An 18,661-nucleotide genomic window follows, 5' to 3' on the forward strand; every position below is an offset into this window, starting at 1 on the left:
TGTGAACGATCAAAGTTGGGGAAAGGGTACAGTGCTTTGTTTTGGGTCCTTTTAATTTAGAACAAAAATATAAATTATAAATAAATTATAAATTTTTTTATTTATTATAAGTTATTTATAAATTATAGAAGAAATCTGCTCAAGTTCTTGACTGATGTGGACTTCAGTTTATGGTGTCCGCATTGCCCAAATGTGGCAAGTTTATTATTATCTACCACTTAACACTAGAAGCCACAGAAATTTCGAGCTCCCCCCTGAAGACCCGAAAGAGGGTCAAATGACACTATACAATAAACTGAATAGAACTAACTAGAAACTAAATGGCTAAACTCAATGAAAAACAACAACCTCCTGTGGTGCGACAGTAATGGCCTTAATTACAGAACAAAAGACAGTGATTATAGGATGTTAGCTAAAATACTTCAGGTCATTCGACCTGTTTCTGGGTTCCAAAGGTAGAAATGTTAAATGACCCCTCTCTGGGACTTCTAGTGTTAAAGGGAATCTGTCAACAGTTTTTTGCTACCTCATCTGACAGCAACATGATGTAGCCAAAGAGACTCTGAATCCAATGATGTATCACTCAGATTACTGGCTTCAGCCGTTCTGACGCTATCGGAATTTTTAGCATTAGTCATGTGGCAGAATCCAGAGGGCTGTCCCTGCTCACACCAGGCTCTCTATAGAGATTGTACATTGACAGTGAGGTGTCAATCACAGAAGGTGGCATGCCAGACTTCTCTATACCTGAGTTTCTAGTTCTGTAATGATAAGGGTCCTTCTGTTTAAACAAACAAACAAATAAACAAAAGATAGGACTGTCAAAACAGGCATGCCTGATCTTTTTGTGTTAACCCTTGCAGCATGCTCGCTTCAGCTTAGGCCTCCGACACACATCCGTGAAACACGTGCGTGTTTGGTCCGTTTCCGTATATACCGGAGACACGGACAAACGTGCACCAATGTTATGCTATGTTTGAGGTCACACGTGCGTTATTCCATACGGTCTGTATGTCCGTGATACGTATGTGTATCCGTTTTGCACGGAAAAATGTCCGTTTTCTGCACGGAACACGCAAACACGGACCCAATGGAAGTCTATGGGTCCGTGAGCACAGGTACGTGACACGGATGCATCTCCGTATGCTCCGTGTACGTTTTGTACTTTTTTCTAGCGATGTCGGTCATTCTTTCTTTTTCTGTGTATGTCGGTCAATCTCCTTCAGTCCGTCGGTCGGTCTCTCTGTCTTGTCTGTCCCTCTATCTGTCTGTCGGTCAATCTCCCCCCTCTCTCATACTCACCGTTCCCTGATCAGCGGCGCGGCACTACACAGCTGTTAGAAAAACGCCGGCGGCTTTTACTATTTTGAAAAAGCCGGCCACTCATTAATCAATTTCGTATTCCCTGCTTTCCCCGCCCACCAGCACCTATGATTGGTTGCAGTGAGAAACGCCCCCACGTTGAGTGACAGCTGTCTCACTGCAACCAATCACAGCCGCCGGTGGGTGTGTCAATATTGAGCAGTAAAATAAATAAATAAATAATTTTTAAAAAAACGACGTGCGGTTCCCCTCATTTTTATACCAGCCAGGGTAAAGTCAAACTGCTGAAGGCTGGTATTCTCAGGATGGGGAGCCACACATTATGGGGAGCCCCCCAGCCTTACAATATCAGCCAGCAGCCACCCAGAATAGCCGCATCCATTAGATGTGACAGTTCTGGGACTCAACCCGGCTCTTCCCGATTTGCCCTGGTGCGTTGGCAATCGGGGTAATAAGGAGTTAATGGCAGCAGCCCATAGTTGCCACTAAGTCCAAGATTAATCATGTCAGGCGTCTCCCTGAGATACCTTCCATGATTAATCTGTAAGTTACAGTAAATAAACACATACACCTGAAGAAATCCTTTATTTGGAATAATAAACACTAACAAATACCCTCGTTCACCACTTTATTAAGCCTGTAAAAGCCATCCATGTCCGGCGTAATCCACGGAGGTCCCGCGTCGCTTCCAGCTCTGCTACATGAGGGTGACAAGAGCTGCAGAAGAACACCGCCACTCCTGCCAGCTCCACACAGCAACTGAGGTGAGAAGTGCGATCAGCGATGATGTCACTCAGGTCACTCGCGGCCACCGCTGAATCCTCCCACTGTGACTGCAAGTCGCCCGAGTGACAGCGATGAAGTCACAGGTGTGTTGCGGTCACGGGTGGAGGATCCAGCTAGCCGCGGGTAGCCTGAGTGACGGCAGCGGTAATCGCGCTGCTCACTTCAGTGACTCAGGGGGATTAGCGGTCACCGGTGAGTCCTTCACGGGTGACCGCTAATCAGTATGCGACACAGACAGAGCCGCGGGATGACAATGAAGTCGGGTGAAGTTCACCCGAGTTCATTCTCAGCGCGCGACGCTGTCTGCTGTCAGCGGGTATGTATCAATGACATTGTGCATTACACACGGAACATTTCACACGGGCAACACACGGACATGTCACTTACGTATATCACACACACACGGACATTCAACACGCACACACGGCTAGCATACGCAATTCACACGGATGCCACACGTACCATAAAAAACGGACTTAAAAATGGAAAACGGACCCGAAAAACGGAACGTAACACACATGCGTGTTTTTCACGATGTGTGTCGGAGGCCTTACATAGCAAAAAACTGCTGACAGATTCACTTTAATATAATTGGCACATCTTGCTCTTTGGCATACGAATGTCTAATCTTAGTAAATTTTGCCTGGATGTGAGGGAATTTTGGGGTGCTTTACCTTGGCTTATAAAAAAACATAATTTCACAATTTGAAAAGTTGTTTTTTTCACATGTGCATTACAACTCTCATAGAGAAAACAAATTGCAAAACATAGAAACAAAAAATACACTCTTTGTAGTGCACAAGATACTATGCTCCACAACAATGGCAATATTGCACATCTGAAACAGATTGGGTACAGACCAAAATGGCCGGACTAGCCGCAGGCCTCCTAACCCGAATTTAAACGTTTCATAGACATACACCATATGAAGCTGATGAGTTCAGATCAGGAGAGCTATAGCTGGTCTGGACATTTGCGGTCCTTACAAAATCTGTGAATTATGGTCATGCGAAGCTGACCTGAAGCAATACTTGGTTTTATTAGAATTGACTTGGATTCCTTGGAACTTTTGATTCCATGAAGGAACAAAGGGGAAGCCCAAAGCCCTGACAGCACATTATTATTTCGGCCAAATTCAAACATCTGGATATGACAGTCTGAGTACCCACAGATTTCCGAACCAAACTTGAAAGCCTTACATGCCTGTGATGCTGTCAGTTTTGGATCAGGAGACCACAGCCCATCCAAGCTTGGACCATTCTAACCAAATATCTGAATTCAGCCTTAAGGGTACTTTACACGCTGCGACATCGCTAACGATATATCGTCGGGGTCACGTCGTTAGTGGCGCAAATCCGGCGTCGTTAGCGACATCCCAGCGTGTGACACCAAGGAGAGACGATCAACGATCGCAAAAACGTAAAGAATCGTTGATCGTTGACACGTCGCTCCTTTTCACAATATCGTTGGTGGGGCTTGCCGCTGGTTGTTCCTGGTTTCTGCGGCATCACACATCGCTATGTGTGACACCGCAGGAACGACAAACATCTCCTTACCTGCGTCCACCGGCAATGAGGCAGGAAGGAGGTGGGCGACATGTTCCGGCCGCTCATCTCCGCCGCTCCTCTGCTATTGGACGGCTGCCGTGTGACGTCACTGTGACGCTGCACGAACCGCCCCCCTTAGAAAGGAAGCGGATCGCCGGCCACAGTGACGTCGCAGGGAATGTAAGTCCGTGTGATGGGTGTAAGCAATGTTGTGTGCCACGGGCAGCGACTTGCCCGTGACGCACAACCGAAGGGGGCTGGTACGCTCGCTAGCGATATCGATGCCGATATCGCAGCGTGTAAAGCCCGCTTTAGTGCATACAACACTCACATGGATTCACTGCTTGTACGTTATATAACATTTCTGTTCTCTCTTACTCCTAACATCTGGTCACAGCTTTCTTTTTCTTTCCTACAAAACGCTGGAAAATTCACAAGAAAAAACTCTCAACAGTACTTTAAGTGAATGGTGCGGGCTTGCAAGTTACCTCTCATGCTATCCATTCTATGCTGTCAGGAAACCAGACAGAGATATATTTCTACTAGAGAACAGCAAAAAGATGTGCTCTACCTAGGTCCGAGATCTAGTTTGCCTCTATGTGACAGCCGTATCGGGACAATGCTCACTTCTGCACTGGCAGTCCTCTTTCAGGCATCCCGGTCACCTCTGCCATCTCCTAGGTCCCGGCGGCATCATGTCTGCAGGGAGATGCAAGTCATGAATAGGTTTCAGGGGCACCATAATTCAAAGAAGAAGCTTCACTAAAAATAGTGAAAATAAAAAAAACAAAAAAGCACACAAAAAAAAATTATTCCAAGAAATTTTTATATTTGTGCAAAAAATAAACAAAAAAAGTACACATATTTGGTATGTCCGTGTATGTAATAACCTGATCTATAAAACTGTCAAACTAGATAACCCCTACAATGCACATCGTAAAACAAGTAAAAAAAATAAATGTAGCATTAACCATGTCTTTTTATCAGCTGACAAAAAGAGTGGAATAAAATGCGATCAAAATGTCATATATAATTAAAAATACTGTTATACACTTCATACAGCTCGATCAGCAGAAACATTAAAAAGTTATAGCTCTCAGAATACAGCAATGCAAAAACAGGTTTGGTTTTTCTTACTATAAAATAGTTTTTATGATGGAAGAGAAGAAAACATAAAAAAAAGTATATAAATGTGGTATCGCTGTAATCATACTGACCTGAAGAATAAAACTGACATCACTTTTACAGCACGTTGAACGGCATAAAAAAACAAAAAAAAACTATTCCTGAATTGCTGTTTCTTGTTGATTCTGCCTTACAAAAAGTGGAATAGAAAGCGATCAAAAAATATGTGGTCAAAAATAGTACCAATAAAAACTCCAACTCATCCCGCAATAAACAGGCCCTAACATGACTGTTGGCAGAAAAATAGAAAAAACTATAGCTTTCAAAATTCAGTGCTGCAAAAAAGCCTTATTTTGCAAAGAGTGTTTGTAGTATGATAGTTGCCAAACCTAAAAAAAAAACTATTAAAATCTGGTATTGCTGTAATCATACTGACCATAGGAATAAAGCCGCCTAATCACTTATAACACACGGTGAACAACGAAAAAATAAATAAATAAATCCAATTCTTCACCTGCTGTTGATTTGTTTATTCGGCCTCTAAAAGATCGCAGAAAGGCGCGGCTAATAATTATTGTGTTCTCTACCCTGAGAGCTTGCAGCGGGGATTACGTATAAGGATGCAAGCCCACAATCAGTGTTAGCAGCGTTTTGCATGCAGCATGTTTTCGCTGTATCCAAAACGCTGCATTGTAAGTACAAGCACAGTTGATTGATTTATAGAAATCCCATGCCCACTGTCCTTAATTTCTCTGCAGCATAAACTGACATGCAGCGCAGCTACCTGTTCCGTCAATTGGAAGTGTTCTCCTGGGGAAAAACAGAAAGTCCACAATGCCTCAAACCCTGATCGTGGGAACGGGCCACTGCGGTATTCTACAGAGAACACTCACATCTCCACAGGAGAAGACACGCTGCGTCCAGGACAAAGTGTGTGCGGATCGTGGGCACATACCCTAAATCTCTGAAAAATGTGATTCAGCCAAAAGTCCCAATGGAAAATTTACTGTAATGAGACAGAGGGAGTAACTTTGACCTCTCGTCTGGCCTGTGGTCTGACGGTGTCCATCTTTTCACGACTATTTTTAGGTTTGCACAAAAGTGCGGTCATCACATCAACAGTTTTGTTCACCTTTGAAAAGATGGTCACAGCTGAACAGAAGCCAAACAGAGTCCGGAGTAACTCTGCTGCCTCATTAGTGAATGGATCCTTTGAAGGTTTTACCTGAATCACATATTTTGGAGATGTAAATGGTAACCACAATGTAAGTGCTCAGCATAGAGCACAAGATAAATGTGAACTGATCCAAAATGTTCTGTACCAAAATCACCAACCGACAGTATTCAACACAACCCACAAAAACACAAGTTCTCACTCAGGTCCATCATCAGTTAACAGAAACATAGGGGGCTTCCACATTGCTAGAAATCTGTGCTCCAAAAATCAAATGATGCTCCTTCCCTTCTCGAGCCCTGTGGTGCAGCCAAACAGCACTGTACAGCCACATGCCATGTTCAGGAGAAATTGTGTACACATTATGTGGCCTTTTTTACCTATTCCCCTTTTGAAAATTGGAAATTTGGTGTTAAAACAACATTTTAGTAGTAAAAATGTAATTATTTTTTGTTCACCGCCCAATAGTGTGAATGAATTCATTGAGGGGTGAAGTTTGTAAAATGGGGTCACTTGTGGGGGTTTGTGCTGTTCTGGCACCTCAGGGGCTCTGCCAATATGACATGGCACCTGTAAACCATCCAAACTAAATCTGCACTTCAATATGGCGCTCCTTCACTTTTTGACTTTGTACTGTGCCTCAAAAGTAGTTTTCGACCGCATATCGTACTCATGAGAAATTCAACAACAAATTGCATGGCGAATTATCTCATGTTAATCTAGTGAATATGAAAAATTTGGGGTTAAAGCAACATTTGCGAGGTTAAAAATGTATTTTTTCATTTTCATGGCTCAATGTTATAAAATTCCATGAAGCATCAGAGGGTTCCAGGTGCTTCCCAAACATCTAGATACATTCCTTGAGAGGTCTGGTTTCCAAAATGGGGTCACTTGTGGGGGAGATCCACTGTTTAGACACCTCAAGGACGTTCCAAACGCGACATGGCGTCCGCTAATGATTCCAGACAATTTTAGAGTCAAATGGCGCTCCTTCCCTTTCGAGCCCTGTCATGCGCCCAAACAGTTTATTTTCAGCATTTATGAGGTACCGGCATACTCGGAAGAAATTGACCAATACATTTTATAGTGCATTTTATCCTGATACCCTTGTGGGAATAAAAAGCTATTTGGTTGAAGTAACAATTTTGTGGTAAAATTTTTTTATTTTTTTTATTTTCACATCTCAATATTATAAATTTCAGTGAAGCACCAGGGGGTTCAAGGTGGTCACCAAACATCTCGATAAATTCCTTGAGGGGTCTAGTTTCCAAAATTACATACTAAGACCTCAATCTATTACCCCGATCAGCGTAGGGTGAATTAAGAAAAAAACACAATTTGCCCAGAAAGCAACTAGAGGTACCCTAACTAAAGATCTATAAAATTTCCCTTGTATTGTAACCAAAATAAATCACCGGATTAAAAGTCACATACAGGATGAAATATTAATTAATCACTCACTAGTGTTCGGCTGCGGACCAAATCTCATTAACAGTTAGATGTATGTCCTATTCAAACATTATAGTCCTGTATTAATTCCGCCCTACACTGCCTACCTAAAACCAATCAGTTTATTAATAGCCTTCCCAACATGTTTCACCAAAGAAAAGGCTTCATCAGAGAGCTGAGGCTATAATGAATTTGGGACACTTTTCAAAATTCACAGTAGATTTCCACCATATATGAAGTATCAGAGTACTCAGGAGAAATTGCACGATAAATTATATGGTTCACTTTCTCTTGTTACCCCTGGGAAAATGCAAAATTGTATGACTAAAGTAAGATTTTTTTGGGAAAAAGTAAAATTTTCATTTTTCCCTTCCACATTCCTTTAGTTTCTGTGAAACACCTAAAGGCTTAATACACTTCATGGATGTGGTTTTGAGCACTTTGAGGGTGCAGTTTTTAGAATGGTATAACTTTGGGTATTTTATGTCGCCTAGGCTTCTCAAAGTCACTTCAAACGTGATGTGGTCCCTAAACAAAATGATTTTGTAAATTTTGTTGGGAAAATGAGAACATGTTGATAAACTTTGAGCCCTTCTAACTTCCTAACAAAAATATTATGTTTCAAAAATTGCACTGATGTAAAGTAGATGTGGTGCCCCTGCGGCTTCAGGCGCTACAGGGTACTGCACCTCACTTAAGGTGCAGTATTCGTCTTGGATACGGAGGAGGTCATTGCTGGTAACAATCACAACCACAACCAACACATAACACTGGGGTTCTGTCACTGGGACCGGGCTAGGGTAGGTGCTGGGGTAGCCATCACAAGGTATAGGACCTCATGCCCACTAGTCTGGGACTTGGGAGGCGGGGCACCCACAGGGGTAAGTGAGGATCCATCCTACACACAACAGACAGTCTGCACCGGACAGTGTCCGCGTGAGGTCGCACTTTGGAAGAGCAGCAGGCAACGAATAGTTTGGGGCCCGTGGTCTGGAGCAGGAGGCTCAAACCGGGTTCTTAAGGAAGTAAGGGGAATCCCAGAGTTCGCGGGGAGTGCAGCAGGCACCCATGACCCATTCCACGGCCCAAGATCTGGGGTGGAGGAAGACCATTGAAAGGAAAATAACAGAAGGGACCACCGGTCACGACCTCCGAAGTATCCAAGATCGGCTGGAGCCCATCACAGCGGGGATCAGCACTTTCCAACGGCTGACTGTATGAGCAGTGAGTAAAGAGACCTTGAACTGCCCGGATTGTGTCTTCCCGTTACTGCCGGCGCCCACACCATCGCTGCCCCAGCGCTATCAGTGTCTGACAGACTACCACCACCACCATCCTCCCTGGGGTCACAGCTCTGCCTGTGGAGAGCTGAACCATCCGAGCTGTGTAGTCATCTGCCTCAGCAGAGAAGTCCCGCAGCGGCTAATACTGGCCGCACACCACAGGTGGCATCACGAACAACCACTACCCCCATGGTACCCATCCCCAGCCATTTTATTGATACCTGGGATCACTGAATAGGGTGAGGCAACGACGGCTTCCCAGGAGAAGCACCGCGGCCCAGCGACGAGTAACCCCTGATCCCGTGGGTGCGTCACAGACGTTGGAAATACTGCTTATTAATGATCTTGTGTGACATAACTCTCGAATTTAAAAGCATAAAAAGTCAAAGTTTGAAAATTGTGGAATGCTCAATATTTTCGCAAATTTCTGATATTTTCAGAAATAGATGCAAAAAATTTTGGCCTAATTTAACACTATCGTGAAGTAAATATATCACGAAAAAACAGTCTCAGAATCATCGGGATCTGTTGAAGCGTTCCAGAGTTATAACCTGTCAAAATTAAAATATTGGTCAGTATTGTAGAAAATGGCCTGGTCAGGAAGGTGAAAACAAACTTGGGGGTGAAGGGTTAAACAAGGGAGTTATGCCACACAAAATATTTAATAAATAATATTTACTTTACATCAACACTGTTTTTTAAATATATTTTTTTGTTAGGAAGTTAGAAGGGTTAAAAGTTTATCAACAATTTCTGATTTTTCCAACAAAATTTACAAAACCATTTTTGTAGGGACCATGTCACATTTGAAGTGACTTTGATGGGCTTATGTTGAGAAAATCCCCAAAAGTCAAACCATTCTAAAAACTGCTCCCTTCAAAGTGCTCAAAACCACAATTAAGAATTTCATTAACCCTACAGGTGCTTCAAAAAAACTAAAGCAATGTGGAAAGAAAAAATAAATGTTTTAATTTTTTTCCCCACACAAATGTTAGTTTAGTCCCAAATTTTGCATTTTCACAAAGGTAACAGGAGAAAATACACCATACATACAATTTGTTGTGTAATTTCTGAAACCTCATATGTGGTGGAAAACTACTGTTTAGACGCACAGCAGGGCTCAGAAGGCCTCATTTGACCTTTAAAACACAAAATCGTCTGGAATTGATAGGGGACACCATATCGTGTTTGCAAAGCCTCTGATGTGCCTAAACAGTGGAAACCCACACTAGTGACTCCATTTTGGAGACTAGACGCCTTAAGGAATTTATCTAGATGTGTGGTGAGCACCTTGAACCCTCAGGTGCTTCACAGAATTGTATAAGATTGAGCTAAGAAAATAAAAAAAAAAAAATTCCCACAAAACTGTTGTTTTAGACCCAATTGTTTTTATTTTCACAAGGCTAACAGGAGAAAATGCACCATACAATTTGTTGTGGAAGTTTCCTGAGTGCAGTGCTACCTTATGGGTGGTAGAAAGCTACTGTTTGGGTGCACGGCAGGGAAGGAGCGCCATTTCACTTTTAGAGCACAAAACGATCTGGAATCAATTGTGAATCATTAAACAATTAATTACACTCTATGGTATGATAATAAATAGTATATGCAAAACTTTTGGCAGTCTGTTTGCTTTAATTAAATGACCATACCTATATTCAAAAGCATTTTGGTTAAAATTAAGGTCTTGTATTATGACAACTTCATGCACTTTCAATCCAGCACCAGGAAGAAGGCATCACAACAACCAGACAGAAATAATCACACTTTTAAAAAAAATGCAAACATTTTGGTCGCTACTGTACGTAAAGTCTCCTCTTCTTTTGGAAGGTGCCTGGGCAACGTGGCCTAATCCTAGGGACTTGTTGATAGTTGGTCCGGTCTCATACCTATGTGCTGCTGCTGTGTTACTTACACCTGTCTGTTTCATAGTACTGGTGGCTCCTTCTGCATCGTTCCATACCAGCCGAGCCTGCTGTACTGGCCACTCCTGCTGCCTTGTTCCATCCCGGCCGAGTCTGCTGTACCGGCCACCCACTGCGGCACCTATGTGTACCAGCTGTACCCGCCGTTTCCGCTCCTGCATCTATCCATACTGGCCGTGCCTGCCGCATCAGCCATACCAGTTGAATCTACCTTATCTAAGACAGTCATTGTCCATACCCCTGCAGCCAGCTGTCACAGCACCGAGTCTCCCTGAGTGGCACTTGGTTGCTACTGGCAGCCCAGTCCACCCTCATCATCATCAAAGGGTCTGGTAAAAACTCAGTGTGCACCTAAGTCACATCCCTTAGATGTACTATGTGCTGCTGCTCAGTGGGTTCACTCTGGCTTGCTCCCGCGAGCATTACACTCCTGGACATGGCAATAACCCCCATGTGACTCTACAGTACTGTTTGGCCACACCGCAGGGCTCAGGAGAGAAGGAGCACCATTTGATTTTTGAAGCACAATTTTTCCTAGAATAGTTTGCGGATTCCATTTGCAGAGCCCCTAAGTTCCAAAACAGGAAAAAAAACCCTCAGGTGACCACATTTTGAAAATCACACCCCTCTAGGAATTCATCTATGGGTGTAGTGACAATTTTGTTTCTTGAAAACAAATAAGACCTTGTGGTGCCCAGTACATTATAGAAACAACAAAGAGCCAGCACCAATGTGCACTAAGGCATCAAATATTCCAAACTGCATTATAACATTTTTTTTTGAGATTTTTGGCAAAAAATTGCAATTTCTTGAGCTGCTTCGCCACGTCACGGCAAATCTCATTTGAAGCAGTCCTACACTAAAATATTTTTATAAAATGTGCCATGCGGCCTCACATATAAATAGCAGAACTGCTCTCAGCAGCACTCACCTGGTCTATTGCAGTCCCGTACCCATGACTGAGTCATGGCTGTGGGCGGGACAGGTCCAAGCAAATGCTGCATGAAGTATATATATAGCCTGTGGACAAAGCCTGATGACCCAATGTGAACAGTCACCAAACGCCAAAATCTATACAGATGGAATACATCCCAAATTGGGGTGCATAGCAAGGTGGAGGTCAACCACCGACCAATTCAACAAAGAAACAACAAAGAGCCAGCACCAATGTGCACTAAGGCATCAAATATTCCAAACTGCATTATAAAAATTTTTTTTGAGATTTTTGGCAAAAAATTGCAATTTCTTGAGCTGCTTCGCCACGTCACGGCAAATCTCATTTGAAGCAGTCCTACACTAAAATATTTTTATAAAATGTGCCATGCGGCCTCACATATAAATAGCAGAACTGCTCTCAGCAGCACTCACCTGGTCTATTGCAGTCCCGTACCCATGACTGAGTCATGGCTGTGGGCGGGACAGGTCCAAGCAAATGCTGCATGAAGTATATATATAGCCTGTGGACAAAGCCTGATGACCCAATGTGAACAGTCACCAAACGCCAAAATCTATACAGATGGAATACATCCCAAATTGGGGTGCATAGCAAGGTGAGATTTGCCGTGACGTGGCGAAGCAGCTCAAGAAATTGCAATTTTTTGCCAAAAATCTCAAAAAAAAAAAAAAAAAAAAATTTTTATAATGCAGTTTGGAATATTTGATGCCTTAGTGCACACTGGTGCTGGCTCTTTGTTGTTTCTTTGTTGAATTGGTCGGTGGTTGACCTCCACCTTGCTATGCACCCCAATTTGGGATGTATTCCATCTGTATAGATTTTGGCGTTTGGTGACTGTTCACATTGGGTCATCAGGCTTTGTCCACAGGCTATATATACACTTCATGCAGCATTTGCTTGGACCTGTCCCGCCCACAGCCATGACTCAGTCATGGGTACGGGACTGCAATAGACCAGGTGAGTGCTGCTGAGAGCAGTTCTGCTATTTATATGTGAGGCCGCATGGCACATTTTATAAAAATATTTTAGTGTAGGACTGCTTCAAATGAGATTTGCCGTGACGTGGCGAAGCAGCTCAAGAAATTGCAATTTTTTGCCAAAAATCTCAAAAAAAAAAAAAAAAAAATTTTTATAATGCAGTTTGGAATATTTGATGCCTTAGTGCACACTGGTGCTGGCTCTTTGTTGTTTCTTTGTTGAATTGGTCGGTGGTTGACCTCCACCTTGCTATGCACCCCAATTTGGGATGTATTCCATCTGTATAGATTTTGGCGTTTGGTGACTGTTCACATTGGGTCATCAGGCTTTGTCCACAGGCTATATATACACTTCATGCAGCATTTGCTTGGACCTGTCCCGCCCACAGCCATGACTCAGTCATGGGTACGGGACTGCAATAGACCAGGTGAGTGCTGCTGAGAGCAGTTCTGCTATTTATATGTGAGGCCGCATGGCACATTTTATAAAAATATTTTAGTGTAGGACTGCTTCAAATGAGATTTGCCGTGACGTGGCGAAGCAGCTCAAGAAATTGCAATTTTTTGCCAAAAATCTCAAAAAAAAAAAAAAAAAAAATTTTTATAATGCAGTTTGGAATATTTGATGCCTTAGTGCACACTGGTGCTGGCTCTTTGTTGTTTCTTTGTTGAATTGGTCGGTGGTTGACCTCCACCTTGCTATGCACCCCAATTTGGGATGTATTCCATCTGTATAGATTTTGGCGTTTGGTGACTGTTCACATTGGGTCATCAGGCTTTGTCCACAGGCTATATATATACTTCATGCAGCATTTGCTTGGACCTGTCCCGCCCACAGCCATGACTCAGTCATGGGTACGGGACTGCAATAGACCAGGTGAGTGCTGCTGAGAGCAGTTCTGCTATTTATATGTGAGGCCGCATGGCACATTTTATAAAAATATTTTAGTGTAGGACTGCTTCAAATGAGATTTGCCGTGACGTGGCGAAGCAGCTCAAGAAATTGCAATTTTTTGCCAAAAATCTCAAAAAAAAAAAAAAAAAATAATTTTTATAATGCAGTTTGGAATATTTGATGCCTTAGTGCACACTGGTGCTGGCTCTTTGTTGTTTCTTTGTTGAATTGGTCGGTGGTTGACCTCCACCTTGCTATGCACCCCAATTTGGGATGTATTCCATCTGTATAGATTTTGGCGTTTGGTGACTGTTCACATTGGGTCATCAGGCTTTGTCCACAGGCTATATATATACTTCATGCAGCATTTGCTTGGACCTGTCCCGCCCACAGCCATGACTCAGTCATGGGTACGGGACTGCAATAGACCAGGTGAGTGCTGCTGAGAGCAGTTCTGCTATTTATATGTGAGGCCGCATGGCACATTTTATAAAAATATTTTAGTGTAGGACTGCTTCAAATGAGATTTGCCGTGACGTGGCGAAGCAGCTCAAGAAATTGCAATTTTTTGCCAAAAATCTCAAAAAAAAAAAAAAATTTTATAATGCAGTTTGGAATATTTGATGCCTTAGTGCACACTGGTGCTGGCTCTTTGTTGTTTCTTTACCTGTACATTATGTCCAACACGGGCTTCTGTAGACATACATCCCATATAATAAGCAAGCTCTCCTCACTACAACGTCAAACATGTGGACACTAACTGTGGTTTAAGCACATTGCAGTGCTCAGAATGAAGGAGGTATTTGGATTTGCAAATGCAGATTTTCCTGATTTTCTTTTGTAGAGGAACCATAGCGCTTTTCTAGAGTCTTTGTGCTACCAGTAACGTGGAAGTCCTCTATATTTCCCTTAACAGGTGATGGACCTGAGCGGGGACTTATTTTTTTTGTGAGTTCAGTTGAATGCTATTGGTGGCAGTCTGAGGGTATATAACATTTTGGCTCAGTTCATATTTATCCTGTGCTCTATGGTGTGCACTTACATTAGGGTTTCCATCTATATCTCTAGATAGAGATAGAAAAGACAGAGAGAAAAAAAATTGGGAATTTTATACCGATAAGGATGTTTGGATCCTTAACAAAAGGACTCAATTTTGGCTACTTTCACACTTGCGTTGGACGGCTTCCGTAGCATTGCGTTGTGTGACGGATGCAACGGATGCGTTGCATATAGTGGCACAACGGATGCTACAGGTCGTACAAAACAGTAAGCTTTTTTTTTTTTTTATTTTATTTTCTTCTTTACAGTTTTACCGGCAGCAGACTATTGTGAACGATCAGCTGATCGCTCTCAATAGCCGGCAGCCGGTGGCTCAGCTGAGCGCTCTCACATGCCGGTAGGCGGGCGCTCAGCTGAGTGCTCTCACATGCCGGCGTGCGGGCGCTCAGCTGAGCGCTCTCTCACATGCCGGCGGCCGGACATGCCGGCGGCCAGTCGCTCAGCTGAGCGCTTTCACATGCCGGCGGGCGCTCAGCTGAGCGCTCTCACATGCCGGCAGGCGGGCGCTCAGCTGAACATTTGGCCACCGAGAGACAAAATAAAGTTTGTGATTTTAAAAAAAGCATGCGGAGTGAAATCCTACGGATTGCGCTGCTCAAAAAAATGTTACATGCTGCGTTTCTTCCGCCCGACGCAGCGTCAAAATAACCACGCTGCGTTGTCCAGCAGATGCAACGCTGACACTTGCGTTACAGTGCGTTGTCCATACAAGTCTATAAATAATAGCGCAGTGCGTTAATGGACTGCGCTATTCTCCATAGTGACGGACTCCACTGAACGCAAGTGTGAAAGTACCCTTAACACTTAGTTTTATGACTCACTACATGGACACACTTCACACTTCCAGCAGAAGAACCTCAGAAGTGATCTGAACAGACCACTTCCAACTCATCTGCATTTCTAAAAAAAAACTTAATTTGATTTCCATGGCTTATCTTTAGGAGGCATCATCTTTCCCATGTCCTGTTGTAACATTCATTTAAAGGGAACCTGTCATCAGAAATTTCGCCCAAAAGCTAAAAGATTCCCCCTCTGCAGCTCCTGGGCTGCATTCTAGGAAGGTCCCTGTTATTATTGTGCCCCATGTGAGACCAAAATAAAGCCTTTATAAAGTTCTACCTTTTTGTATGCAGCTTCTGTAAATCCGTCACGGGGGCGGGCTCTCTGCCGTCCGTTATTCTGCCTCCTGGTCCTGTATGCCGCCCCCATCGCTCCTTTCCATATCTGATGCACCGCCCACTGCTCCAGCCATCCCCGCGCATGCCCAGTGCCAGTCTCACAGGACTGAGCAGTGTGACCACTGGTGACGTGTGCGCAGGCAAGTGATTATGGACGGGACTGTGACTGTTATCAGCAAGTACCCGGCCATAATCTCTTGAGCGCGCAAACCTCTCCAGCGTCACACTGTGCTCAGGGTACATGCTAGACTGTATGGGCTGCTTCCAGGGATGACGTCCCTTTGTCATGTGATAGTATTTCGAACACGCCCCTATCACATGACAAAGGGACGTCATCCCTGGAAGCAGCCCATACAGTCTAGCATTTACACTGAGCACAGTGACCGCTGGAGAGGTTTGCGCGCTCACGAGATTATGGCCGGGTACTTGCTGATAACAGTCACAGTCCCGTCCATAATCACTTGTCTGCGCACACGTCACCAGCGGTCACACTGCTCAGTCCTGTGAGACTGGCACTGGGCATGCGTGGGGATGGCTGGAGCAGTGGGCGGTGCATCAGATATGGAAAGGAGCGATGGGGGCAGCATACAGGACCAGGGGGCAGAATAACGGACGGCAGAGAGCCCGCCCCCGTGACGGATTTACAGAAGCTGCATACAAAAAGGTAGAACTTTATAAAGGCTTTATTTTGGTCTCACATGAGGCACAATAATAACAGGGACCTTCCTAGAATGCAGCCCAGGAGCTGCAGAGGGGGAATCTTTTAGCTTTTGGGCGAAATTTCTGATGACAGGTTCCCTTTAAATGTTGTGATTTGGTCTCAGTAATTCATTTGTAATTTGCCTGAAGAAGGAGCCTTTGTGCTCTGAGAGCTTGCTAATATAATTTTTCTGGTTAGCCTATAAAGGTATCACTCCTAAAATACTTTTGTCATTCTTGGGACATAGTATTTCAATTCATCTATATCTCTGAAATACCTGGTTCAAGTAAATCCCCCGATTGATCAATTCATTATAATGAGGTAACAGAGTTAAGGGGGCTTTACACGCTACGATATCGTTAATGTTTTATCGTCGGGGGTCACGCACATCCGGCGTCATTAACGATATCGCAGCGTGTGACACTGACCAGCGACCTTAAGCGACCTCAAAAATGGTGAAAATCGTTCACCATGGAGAGGTCGTCCCAAACTCAAAAATCGGTAAGGGTTGTTTATCCATGTTGTTCATCGCTCATGCGGCAGCACACATCGATATGTGTGACACCGCAGAGCGAGGACCGTCTCCTTACCTGCCGCCGGCCCCAATGCGGAAGGAAGGAGGTGGGCGGGATGTTACGTCCTGCTCATCTCCGCCCCTCTGCTTTGATTGGCTGGCCACTTAGTGACCTTGCGGTGACGTCGCTGTGCTGCCGAACGTCCCTCCCCCTTGAAGGAGGGATTGTTCGGCAGTCACAGCGACGCTGCCGAACAGGTAAGTACGTGTGATGCTGCCGTAGCGATAATGTTCGCTACGGCAGCGATCACAAACAATCGCATGCGCGATGGGGGCAGGTACTTACATGCTCGATATTGCTAGAAATTGCTAGCGATATCGCTACCGTGTAAAGCCCCCTTTATTCCAGACTCCATCTGGACTCTGTTCAGTGGTTTCCTTCTTTTGAAAGGTGGACAAAACTGTTGTTTTGAGCTAGTGCCCACCATTGGTATTGTGTTCCGCATACAGTACTTGTTGTATTTTTGTCATGTGTCAGGCTCCCCGTTGATCTGATTGCGCATGCCACACTTGTCATACCCGGCAGCGTGACATTATCTTCAGCCCCTTACATTTTTTCCCTGTGTCTCTATGGCTCAGGCAGCTGTGTTCGCACACCTGATCCAGACCCTCTCTCAGTAGGTCATGTATCTGTGCACTCAGGTTGTGCAGCAACTGCACCAAATTGTTGGGTTTCTAGTCTTGGCGCATGCCCAGGCACAACCAGAACCCAAGATAGCTCTCCTGGATAAGTTTGCTGGTGGAAAGGACAAGTTTACCACCTTAAGAGAGGCCTGCAAGTTGTACTTCAGGCTCCGCCCTTATACTTCTGGGAGTGAGGAACAGCGATTGTAGTCTCTCTATCGTGGGGAGATTCCCAATCCCGGGCCTTCTCATTGCCTACCGACTCCCAGTCATTGCGGTCGGTAGATTAATTTTTTGCAGCTTTGGCCCTTGTATACGTCAACTCTGATGGTATCATGCTTGCGGAGTCTAAACTTTGTAGACTCCACTAGGGGGCGCGACCAGTAGAATAATATTGCTGAGAGTTCCAGAGATGGGGCACTCACACCCAATGGAATGACCCTGCGCTTAGGAGTAATTTCTGTCTGCGTTTGTCAGGTAGGTTAAGGGCCTCTGTCGCGGGCGGAGGAGGGGACGCCGCGCTCTCCCACTGCTCGGGTCCGGCTGCAGCTGCGGCTGCTGCGGCCTGCTGCTGCTCGGTGGCTCGAGCGATGGGCCGGATCCCGGGGACTCGAGTGGCGCTCCTCGCCCGTGAGTGAAAGGGGATTGGGATTTGGGATAGTTTATTGTCCGTGACGCCACCCACGGTTGTGGTGATTAAGTGGACACCACCGCTGCTCTTTCTGGGGAGCCCGGGAGTGGTGGTATGGAGCAGCCAGTTGTTGGTTTGCCCCTCCGTGGGTAGGGGTGTTGGTGATCCCGGGGCCCAGTGATGGGGTTGGTATGGTGGACAGGCGGGTATGGGGCCTGTGGAGGTGCAGGGGCAGCGCTGTGCCACACGGCACGGAGGTACTCACTCAGCCAGTAAACACGACACAGTCCTCGGTAAACAAACGGCTGGTTGGACGGGTCCCTCGGATGGTTACGGTGCTGCGGTTCCCTGCAGTTAGCGGTGACGGTCTCTTCCCTGCACCTATGTAAAGTCTCTTGGTAGCGATGGGTCCCCACCGGTTACCCACTCCTCGGCTTCAATCTGGGCCGAAGGAGCCCT

Source organism: Anomaloglossus baeobatrachus, chromosome 5 (genome assembly GCF_048569485.1).
Source record: "Anomaloglossus baeobatrachus isolate aAnoBae1 chromosome 5, aAnoBae1.hap1, whole genome shotgun sequence".
NCBI classification, from domain to species: domain Eukaryota; kingdom Metazoa; phylum Chordata; class Amphibia; order Anura; family Aromobatidae; genus Anomaloglossus; species Anomaloglossus baeobatrachus.